Source organism: Argopecten irradians, chromosome 9, assembly GCF_041381155.1.
Source record: "Argopecten irradians isolate NY chromosome 9, Ai_NY, whole genome shotgun sequence".
NCBI lineage: Eukaryota > Metazoa > Mollusca > Bivalvia > Pectinida > Pectinidae > Argopecten > Argopecten irradians.
Window position 1 is genome coordinate 14,209,888 of NC_091142.1, and position 10,360 is coordinate 14,220,247.

The 10,360-nt window shown below is 34.1% G+C and overlaps 1 pseudogene; it reads right to left on the bottom strand.

The window, feature by feature from the left end:
• Positions 1-7,962: 7,962 nt before the first annotated feature.
• LOC138330544 (uncharacterized) lies at positions 7,963-10,145 on the bottom strand (annotated as a pseudogene).
• Positions 10,146-10,360: the final 215 nt, after the last annotated feature.

Here is a 10,360-nt window from a genome sequence, read left to right on the forward strand (position 1 = left end):
TTGAAATAAAAGTGTTGGTAATTATTAATATGATTTATTTTCCCAACAATGCTGTGGCCTGCGGTGATCTACCAGCGACGAAGCCATACACGAGCGGCCTTGGTCTGGTCAGGTGGTTCACGTTTTGTTTATATCATATCGTATTGTGAACAGTTTTTCATGTATAACAGAAACATTATACATTGAAATAGATCATCTTTTCATAAACACCTTTTCACAACCTGAATTTATACGTATGGACAAAATCGGGTAGGCCTACGTGTGATGGCCCGGCAGCGCTTCGATAGGTGGCTTCGACACTAAAAATTAGCAATAAACAAATGAAAATATAAAAATGTTAACATCCGTAACCTGTGAAACAATAAGAAACCATTTCAAAATCAGAATTTGCAAGTTTGAAAGTGTAAACTTTTGTCAAAGTATCGATTATGAAGCTTGGATGTACGTATCTGTTATTGTTTTTATCAGTCGCCATACTGTGTTTGTACCTTTGAGGACCCGGATGAAAACTTTCTGTGACGTCACGCCATCTTTTCTGAAATCTCCTATCTATATGTGTAATAGTATATCATGATATTGTATACGTACACTTCTATATGTATATCATGATATTGTATACGTACACTCCTATATGTGTAATAGTATATCATGATATTGTATACGTACACTCCTATATGTGTAATAGTATATCATGATATTGTATACGTACACTCCTATATGTGTAATAGTATATCATGATATTGTATACGTACACTTCTATATGTGTAATAGTATATCATGATATTGTATACGTACACATCTATATGTGTAATAGTATATCAATGATATGTATTAATACACTTCTATGTGTGTAATAATATATCATGCTACTGTATACGTTACACAACCTATATGTGAAATAGTATAATCATGTATAGTACACTTCCTATATGATATATAGTATATCGTATATTGTATACGTACATATGTGAAATATTATATCATAGTATACGTACAGCTCAATGATATATTGTATATCATTATATTGTATACGACACTTCTATATGTGTAATTGTATATTGATATGATATTTGTACTAGTATCACGTACACGTACACTATATGTGTAATAGGTATATCATGATATTGTATAGTATACAACTTCTATATGTGTAATAGTATATCATGTATCTTCGATTATGTCCACTCCTATATGGTGTATATCGTATACTAAACTTCTATATGTGTAATAGTATATCATGATATGTATACCGTACACTATGTTGTATGTGAAATTGTATTTCATGATTACACGGTACACTTTATGTGTAATAGTATATCATGATATTGTATACGATACACTAATATGTGCTGTAATAGTATATCATGATATTGTATACGTACACTTCTACATGTGTAATAGTATATCATGATATTGTATACGTACACTTCTACATGTGTAATAGTATATCATGTATTTGTTAACGTGACACTTCTATATGTGTGTAACTAGGTATATCAGATTATAATTTACGTACATACTATAAGTGTAATACATTTCTTCTGTTTATATGTTAATAGTATATCATGATATTGTATACTTACACCTTCTATATGTGTAATAGTATATCATGATATGTATACATACCATTCTATACTATGTGTAATATAATATTCATGACTATTGTATACGTACATTTCTATATGTCGTATATAGTAGTTTTTGATAGTCGTATACTTGAACCTCCTATATGTGTAATAGTATATCATGATATTGTATACGTAACACTTTTATATGTGTAATAGTAGAATCATGATATTTGTATACGTAAACACACTCACTATTATGTGTAAGTAGTATAGTCCATGATATTGTATACGATAAACATTCTATATGGGTACTTATAGTATTTATAAGATAATGTATACGTACATTTAATATATGTGTAATATCTTTTATCTATGATATATGTATACATACACTTCAATATGTCAGTAATAGTATATCATGATAATTTGTAATACGTACACTTCTATATGTTGTTAATAGTATATCATGATATTGTATACGTACACTCCAATATGTGTAATAGTATACTTCATGATATTGTATACTCGTACACTCCTTACTATGTGTAATAGTATATCATGATATTGTATACGTTACACTTCCTATATGTGTAATAGTATTATCATGATATTGTATACGTACACTTCTATATGTGTAATAGTATATCATGATATTGTATACGTACACTCCTATATGTGTAATAGTATATCATGATATTGTATACGTACACTTCTATATGTGTAATAGTATATCATGATATTGTATACGTACACTCCTATATGTGTAATAGTATAGACATGATATTGTATACATACACTCTATATGTGTAACTGTATATAGTGATATTAGTATATAGAAATTTATTTAGACTTTTATTGTGTAATCTTGATATGGTATTACGGTGTAGTGATGCAAGTTATGTATATAGGTATATGATATTGTATACGATTACTTCATATGTGTAGTAGGTATATCATGATATTGATTCACGTAAATCAAGGTTTAAGTGTTACTCTATAGTACCCGTTATGTATAACGTACACTTCTTATCATGTATAGTTATCAAGATATTGTTATAGTATCACTATTATATGTAATATAGTATCTAATACTGATATTTATACCGTTTTCTTTCTTCTGTCAAGTACATAGGTACATCATTGTAACAAGGTGTAGTACACTCTTGTGTCCCGTAGTATATCATGATATTGGCCTCGTACACTCCCGTATGTGTGTTTATATGGATACAAATCTAGTGTGTAATCAGGTTTACGTACTACACTTAATCTTAGTATGTCTGTAATAGTATGTCATGATGGGTGTATCGGAGTTCACTCTTATGGTCATGTGTAATAGGTATACCACTGTTTTAGGATACGATCACTTCTATATGTGTAATGCAGACATATATGAAATTGTGTACGTACAATGCCATCTAACTTAGCTATAGTAAATCCTACGACAGTGCATTTACGTAAGCCCCTTCTATATGTATAGGATGTTATATCATCGATACTCGAGGTATTACTGTCAAAAGGTTTCCACCAATTCAATGATGATGTAGGGCCTACGAAAATAGTCAAGGATCCAAATCAAGGGAGTTCGATTTTGTCGAATAGACCAATATGGAGTGTACGAGGAACTAAGGGAAGGGAACCAGTTAATTCACTGGCAAGGGAGCTAATCCAATCTCTTGTCGGCGGTATTTTTGGCCGCACGGTCACACAAAAATAACTTATATTTGATAAAAGTAAGATTTTAATACAAACTTTATGATAATAAAGCCGGCACACCCGGCTGGGGTGAAGCCCATGAACGCCATTACCTTGTTTGCATTGTTCATTTTTGTGTGATAAAGAGCTATGCTGCAGGGATGAGGATGTGCAAGTGAGTTAGTTTGAAGATGTATAAGAATGTGCAGGGCAAATTAAATTTCTATATGTTTTATAGACATATTTTTTGCACAATTATTCGCCCTCTTTATAATATTTATTTGAGTTTAATCATTAATCCGTGTTTTCGGTCCGGTAAGTTTGTCAGATTTCGTATTTTTTAGCTGATGGTGACCCGTTGGGGCAACTTTTACATTTGGGTTGCCCCACAGCGGCCCCACAGCTTATCCCCTTATAGGGGACGCCATCGTAAAAATCTCTCAGCACATAACAGCTCCAGTGTATGCGGCCTTCCAATTGTTCTCATTTTAACAAAAACCCTCACCTCCACAATGATTTTTACTTATCACTCCTATATAAGTTTATTCATGATATTGTTTTATTGTTAAGTATTTTATCATATATGTAACCGATCAGTATATATTTTCATGATTACATTTAATATATGCATTTTCTTAATATATATATGTAAGTTGTTATCAGATATTGTATTAATTTTATACCATAAGTTCGGTATTTTAGCCGCACCTTACACAAAAATAATAGTATATCATGATATATAAAAAACTTCTATTTTAATCAACTATAGTTTATTATATATATTGTATACGTACAACCTATATGGGTAATAGTATATCATTATATTGCATTGATCACTTTTTGTGTAAAAACTCTATGCTGCAGGGTATATAGTATAGCCCATGATAGTTTATGAGTATACGAATACACTTCTATATTGTGTAATAGTATATCATTGTAACCCAAACGTACTATCTATGTTGTAATCCATGTCGCCATTGTATCGGTATACGATAATTACATTGTATTAGTAAATGTGCTAGGATTTATAAGTGAGAAGGATTCAGTGGTCTGTCTCTTTACATTACTAGAACACCACGCGAGACGCCTATGAACGGGATTTAAAAACCGTTTTTCTCAACAATTTACTTGTCTCTATCGAAGTCTAACGAAACACCATTGTAGAGTTATTAAATTTCAAGACGATCTATAACTTGCTTTAATAGACGGATTATTTAGGGGATATGTCTTTAAATTTTACGTTTAAAAAAATTGACAGCCACCATGAAATGTCAGAACCTCGCTTCAAAACAGTAAAGACGGTAACCATGCACCCCAAGCTACCATCAAAGCTGCGCCGGCGGGATATCAATAGGTAAAATACAAGTCGTCGTCCCAACGTCACGGTCAGTGCACAAACACCAAATAGCGCCTGCCTCGGCTTCCCAAAACCCTGTGTGACTTATCCTTAATCATATACGTCAGATACGTCCTTGTTACGTAGTAATACAATAGTACTCAACAAGTGTCTTATACTATGGCATTAATAGAAAGAAAATCAGAGTTACCAGGATAGCATTCACAAACAGAATTATTATAAATACGAATAATTTCCTAACTCTTATCTTTGTAAGTGATGATATTAATCCAAGATAACTTTAAGTGATGAATTGTAATATTGGTCTACTTCTTGGTGTTCATATTATACTAGTTTAGTCGTTAATCGTTGGGTCAGAGGTGCAAAAATGGATTTATGACTAAAAACTAATAAATATTTTGATTGACATTGATTTTAGTAGCTAAATATAAATCAACAAATGAAGTTCAATTCTGGTGGTATGTTTCTTTTCTTATTTACAAAACACAGGTATACATTATTGTACAAAGTGTTGTAATCAGAACTGCCTTGCATTTAAAACTCCATGATTGGCCTTCCCCTAAATATTTGCCCTGACTACAATAAGGTAGAGTGTAACAGTGTTTTATTACATACACTTAAATCTTACGTTTGTCTGTTTTCCTTTGTTGATGGTTGGATCGGGGAGTTCAGTCTTCATGGTATGGCTAGGGCTGTAACTAGGTGACTAAAGAGGATGATTCACCAAATGGTTTTTTAAGCAGACATACGGCAAAATGTTGATGATATGCCATCAAACTTGATTGATCCATGTACGACGAGTACAATTAGCCCCTAAATAAAGGATGTTAAAACTTTTAAACTCGAGGTTTCAAGGACACAATGTTTCCAACAATCAATGACTGAGAATGCAAATGTAATTGACAAGGCTCCAAATCAAGGATTGTTGACTTTTCGTCGATTCGAAAATATGGGTGAGTAGAGATCTAAGGGAAGGGAACCAGTACTAAATCACTGGCAAGGGAGATCATCCAAATGCTTAATTTCAGGAAGTTTCACAGAAAAAATATTATTAATTTTTATTCTTTCCATTTCATTTTTCTCACAAATACTGTCTTCATTGATTATTTTTATACAATTTAATACTTTTTGTTTTGAGTATAAATAGCATTATCAAGCCAATGTCATGGAGCTTTGAGAAAAATTTTTTCATTACTCTAATAAGACAAACATTTCAATACCATATTTTAAACTAATATTTTGGGTTATCCCGGCCCTCTTGGATCTTAAGAAAATCATTTCATAAAAAATATTTTTTGTTATTTTTTTCACACGCACCATAAAAGATTTAAATCAGTTTAGGACATGGCTGTTGCATTAAGAATCATGGCATAAATTTTCTAGAAAATTCGTTTATTTATAGATTTCTGCAATTTGGTCACTTACACAATTGTATATTTACACCCGGTTGCCATGGACTACCCTCTTAAAAATGACCTTATACAAAACAATTCAAATGATTTAAAAATGCCATAAAACAAAATGGCCCTCTTAAAATTATTACAAAATGTCATTGATTCAAATGTCAGTGACCATGCATGTCGATGACCAGCTGGTACATTTTTTAAAGAAAAAAAAAACCACTCATTTTCTCTATGGATGAATAATGAAGGAAGGTTTATTCATTTTACATTTATTACATAATCTTATGAAAAAAATATCCACTTATATAAATTTTAAATCTGAATTGTTATCCAGGTATTTCTCTTGTAATGATCGGAGAATAAGTTTGTTTAATCAATCGACAATTCATCAAAAAAAATTATAATTTTCCTGAAATTGGTAAGGTAAATGATAGGAGGGTGATACAAGGCTCAATTCATAGGCCCCACTATTGTACTTTGACGAATATCGCTAATAGAGCTTAAATCAACCACGAGAGCGCGTCTTCCTCATACCTGACAGAGAAAGTAAAGGAGGGGCAAAACATGCCTTGTTCCTTTTAAAAAACAAAGCAACCCCTGATAAAAACGAGTTTTAATATTAAACTCGGATAGACATTGTTTGAATTTAGGTTCTAGTTTTGACGGCATTATATTTGATTTGTTTGAGTTTATTAAGTGAATTCATAGATACCTTGATGAAAATTTCTAATTCATAGTCCGATCGCTTCATTGGGATCTACAAGGCTGTGACGAAGAAAAAATGGGTACTGTCTTCAGAAGTGAAGTATACCACCTATTTTTAGTATATTCTTTCATCAATCTAATAAATTGTGCTTTCATATTCTTAGGATTGGATTCTCTACCATAAAAAAATCGCTTTTATTTTCTCTTTAAAGGCTCGCAATCTTTTCAGAAACGGCTTTTAAATTTTTTGGAGATTGATTATTTTGTTTGAGACAACCGAAAAAAAGTATCCCGTTTAGAAGTGTTTAATCAACGAAAAACTGTAATTGTACAAACACATTCGACCTGTGATTTTGTATTCTTACTGATCTCCAGCAAAATAAATATTATAAATATTAATGGTGATTGTATGTCATGGGGACAGTGCCAATCAACTATCATTTTTCTGTCATTATCGTTATGTTTTCCCTGATATTATTTTTTTTTTAATTTTTTTAAATGTACATGTACGTACGTTGAAAAAAAACATCTGCTAAAATTATCAAATGATGATATTGAGGATTCGATTCTTAACAGTTGTTATTTGTCTTTATCATGTAAATATATCTCTTTATACACGGCCTGAGTTCGAAACGTACAATGTATTGTCTCAGTCGTAATTGACTTTTGTCTATCAGAGTTACTTCCCTTCGTACATAGAAACCAAATTACAATGTAAGTTGGCTGATTTCGATCATGGTCGCAAAACTGCATTGGCGACTTCGCCATAACGACATTGCGGCAATTTGCCAAGCGAGGAACGAATGTGACATGTATAATTCACCAAGAGAAGAGCAACAATGCGACAAGGGCCGAAATCCAGCCACCTTAGATAATGTGTTTTTTTTTTTTTATTTTTTTTCCTTGGGCTCACACTCTTCGTATACAACTTCGTAAAGTGCAAATAATAGTACGATGTCCCTGCTCCAATGTGGTGATAAAAATCCATGCAAAGCGAAACAGTGTGAATGGCTTGTGTTAGGAAACACTCAACTCTAACATCTAGAAAATAGAAATATATTATTTTTAAATGCCTGATATTTGAATGAATTATAAAGCAACAATGGTGTAAGTTGAGATATTTGTTTTCATTAAAAAAAAAGGGGTGGGGGGGGGGGGGGGGTTGGGGTTTGGGGGGGGGGGGGGGGGTGGGGGGTGTTCTTGACTCTGTCCCAGCATGCAAAAGGCGCTAAACGCATCAATTAACACTTGTTTTAACGCTGATTTTTTGATGACCGAGTCTCAGTCTTTCCTCTACTGCCCGAAATTCTCCGTTCACGTTGAGAGCTCGGCGTTGTTCTAGAGATTCGGCGCTACATACAGTATCAGGAAGAACAGAATGCTGTAAAGAAGCAATATGGAAAGAACCCACTGGATATAAAGCATAATTGGATATTGTGTATCCGCTTCCAGACAACCGCACATCAACGGACCTGTTCGGACATCTGATGAAACGTCACTCACGTACAACACCAATTACATCCGTCCAGAAAGTGTCTGAGAAGTGAATGTAAATGAAAATGTGGGGAGGTTCTGTAATAGGTGTCGCACTTCGAGCTGGTATGTATTGAGTCGTAAAGTGAAACTGGCGTCCGAGTCGTCCGAAGAGCTCCCGCAACTTGACGTCGGACGAGCCCGTCGACGTTGATATCCACTTGGTTCACTATCGTGTCCACTTCCACTGTTCGACATTTCAGGCAGGTGGTGCCGAACGGGGAACATCTCCGAAACTCCGTACGGGAAACTTCTTCGTTACAAATCCTCTTTCTTCGCTACCCTCGTCAGCACTTTGTGACGCGACGGATCGAACCCGAACAGTCCGGGTTCGAATCTGAAATAGGAAATAGAGACACATGTTTTATAGGGATAGGTGTGATCCTTCTATTGTTAGTTAACCTATCTTTGGTGTGCCCATATGTAACAGGGAGAGGAGAGAAAATGTAGGCGAACAGACCGGGGGGGGGGATTCAGTCCCAGGACCCTCAGAACACTAGCTGAGTGCTATACTGACTGAGCTACCTGGTCACCCCCGATGATCGATCCAGTCCAAATGCCGCTACACATATATACTTTTAGAAATTTCCAGGGGTCTCCATATTACTTATTACAACAATTTTATCTGTATCCTAATCTCTATGAAAAGTGAAACACATAACTTAACAACACGCCAACAGTCCCGCTTTATTTTGGTATTCTCACTTAAAGCATCATTCATAGCACTGACGACTTTCAAATAAATTTAGTATTTTGGACATGTTCATATATGTACTTATAACGGTATTATAATTACTTATAATTCCGCGGATGAATTATTTTGCGAGCGTGGACATCACCAAGATATCCCGCAAAGATTACAGCATCTTACATATTACATTGATCTAAGTTTCAATTTTGATATAGTAATACAAACTTTTTAAATACTAAGATATGAACAATAAAGCTTATATAGATGTAGAATCTTTTCTGTTGTTCACTATTTTATCATTTACCGTCTTCTGTTCGCTGAGCCAGTTTTCCACGAACCTCCTGTAAAGTGTGTAGTTAACAGTCAGTTTTCCGCTTCCGGATGCTCTTAGCGCTCAGTGGGACAGCGACATGTTGGACAGCGTAACTTTATTTGGTTAGGGCTCGTTCCGGGATTCTGCTCTCCTGCCATTCCGTTCCAAGAGGCCAAGACAACTATAGAGTGTTCAACAACAAAATTATCAGATAGACAGCTTACGTTTAATGTATTAATGATTCCACGGATTGTGGATTTCACAGCGGTGAAATTGAATTTACATATATATTACTTCTCTTTCGAAGACTTGAAATCAAGGACACATCCTGTAGTTGAATTTCTTCAGCTAAAATGTATTTCTGCTCAAAACTGAAGGTATACTTCTTTCTCCGTCTCAGTTTGCTCACCCATTTATCATCTCTTTGAATTTGTTCTAGCTCTATGTGTCAGATCCATTTTAGTCAGATTTACTTCTTTTAGGTCCTAGATTTCTACATGTATGTCCGTTTCTAATTTCTTAGGTTATAATTGTGATGTACTGTTTCACTTATCTAATACTATATGAGCTTTGCGTCTGACCCTTCCAAAAATACATGTATGTTCTTTCACTCTTAGGCATTATAATCTTTTTTTTGCCGGTTCTTTCCGATTTTTAACATCAAAGGTTCTTCATTTAAACTGCAATTTGCCTGATACAGAAGCTTTTTTTTTTGCAATGTGTCCACATTTCAGGGTATGCGGATTGCATTGTAGTAATAATCCAAATTCATTACTGAATTGCTTGACTTGCTACATTTCGAGACTGGTACTATCTTCATTTGTACCCATTGTCTGTCTATCTCGTGGGCTGCGATGCTTCCGAGTCTTGAAGCATCATTCATCTTGGCAAATGCATTGTTATTTGATTTACTTTCTATTCATCTTCGTCCATGGCAAAGCACATGACGTCATTAACAATAAGCCTGTAGTCAAAATGTTTTTGCGTGACTCTAGTTTTTGATGACGTGGGAGAGCAAATGCAATTTAATGAATGCGGTATTCCAACTTGGCGTATGCGCTTGATGGTGTGATGGTTAGGCTAGAATAGGCCTAGAAT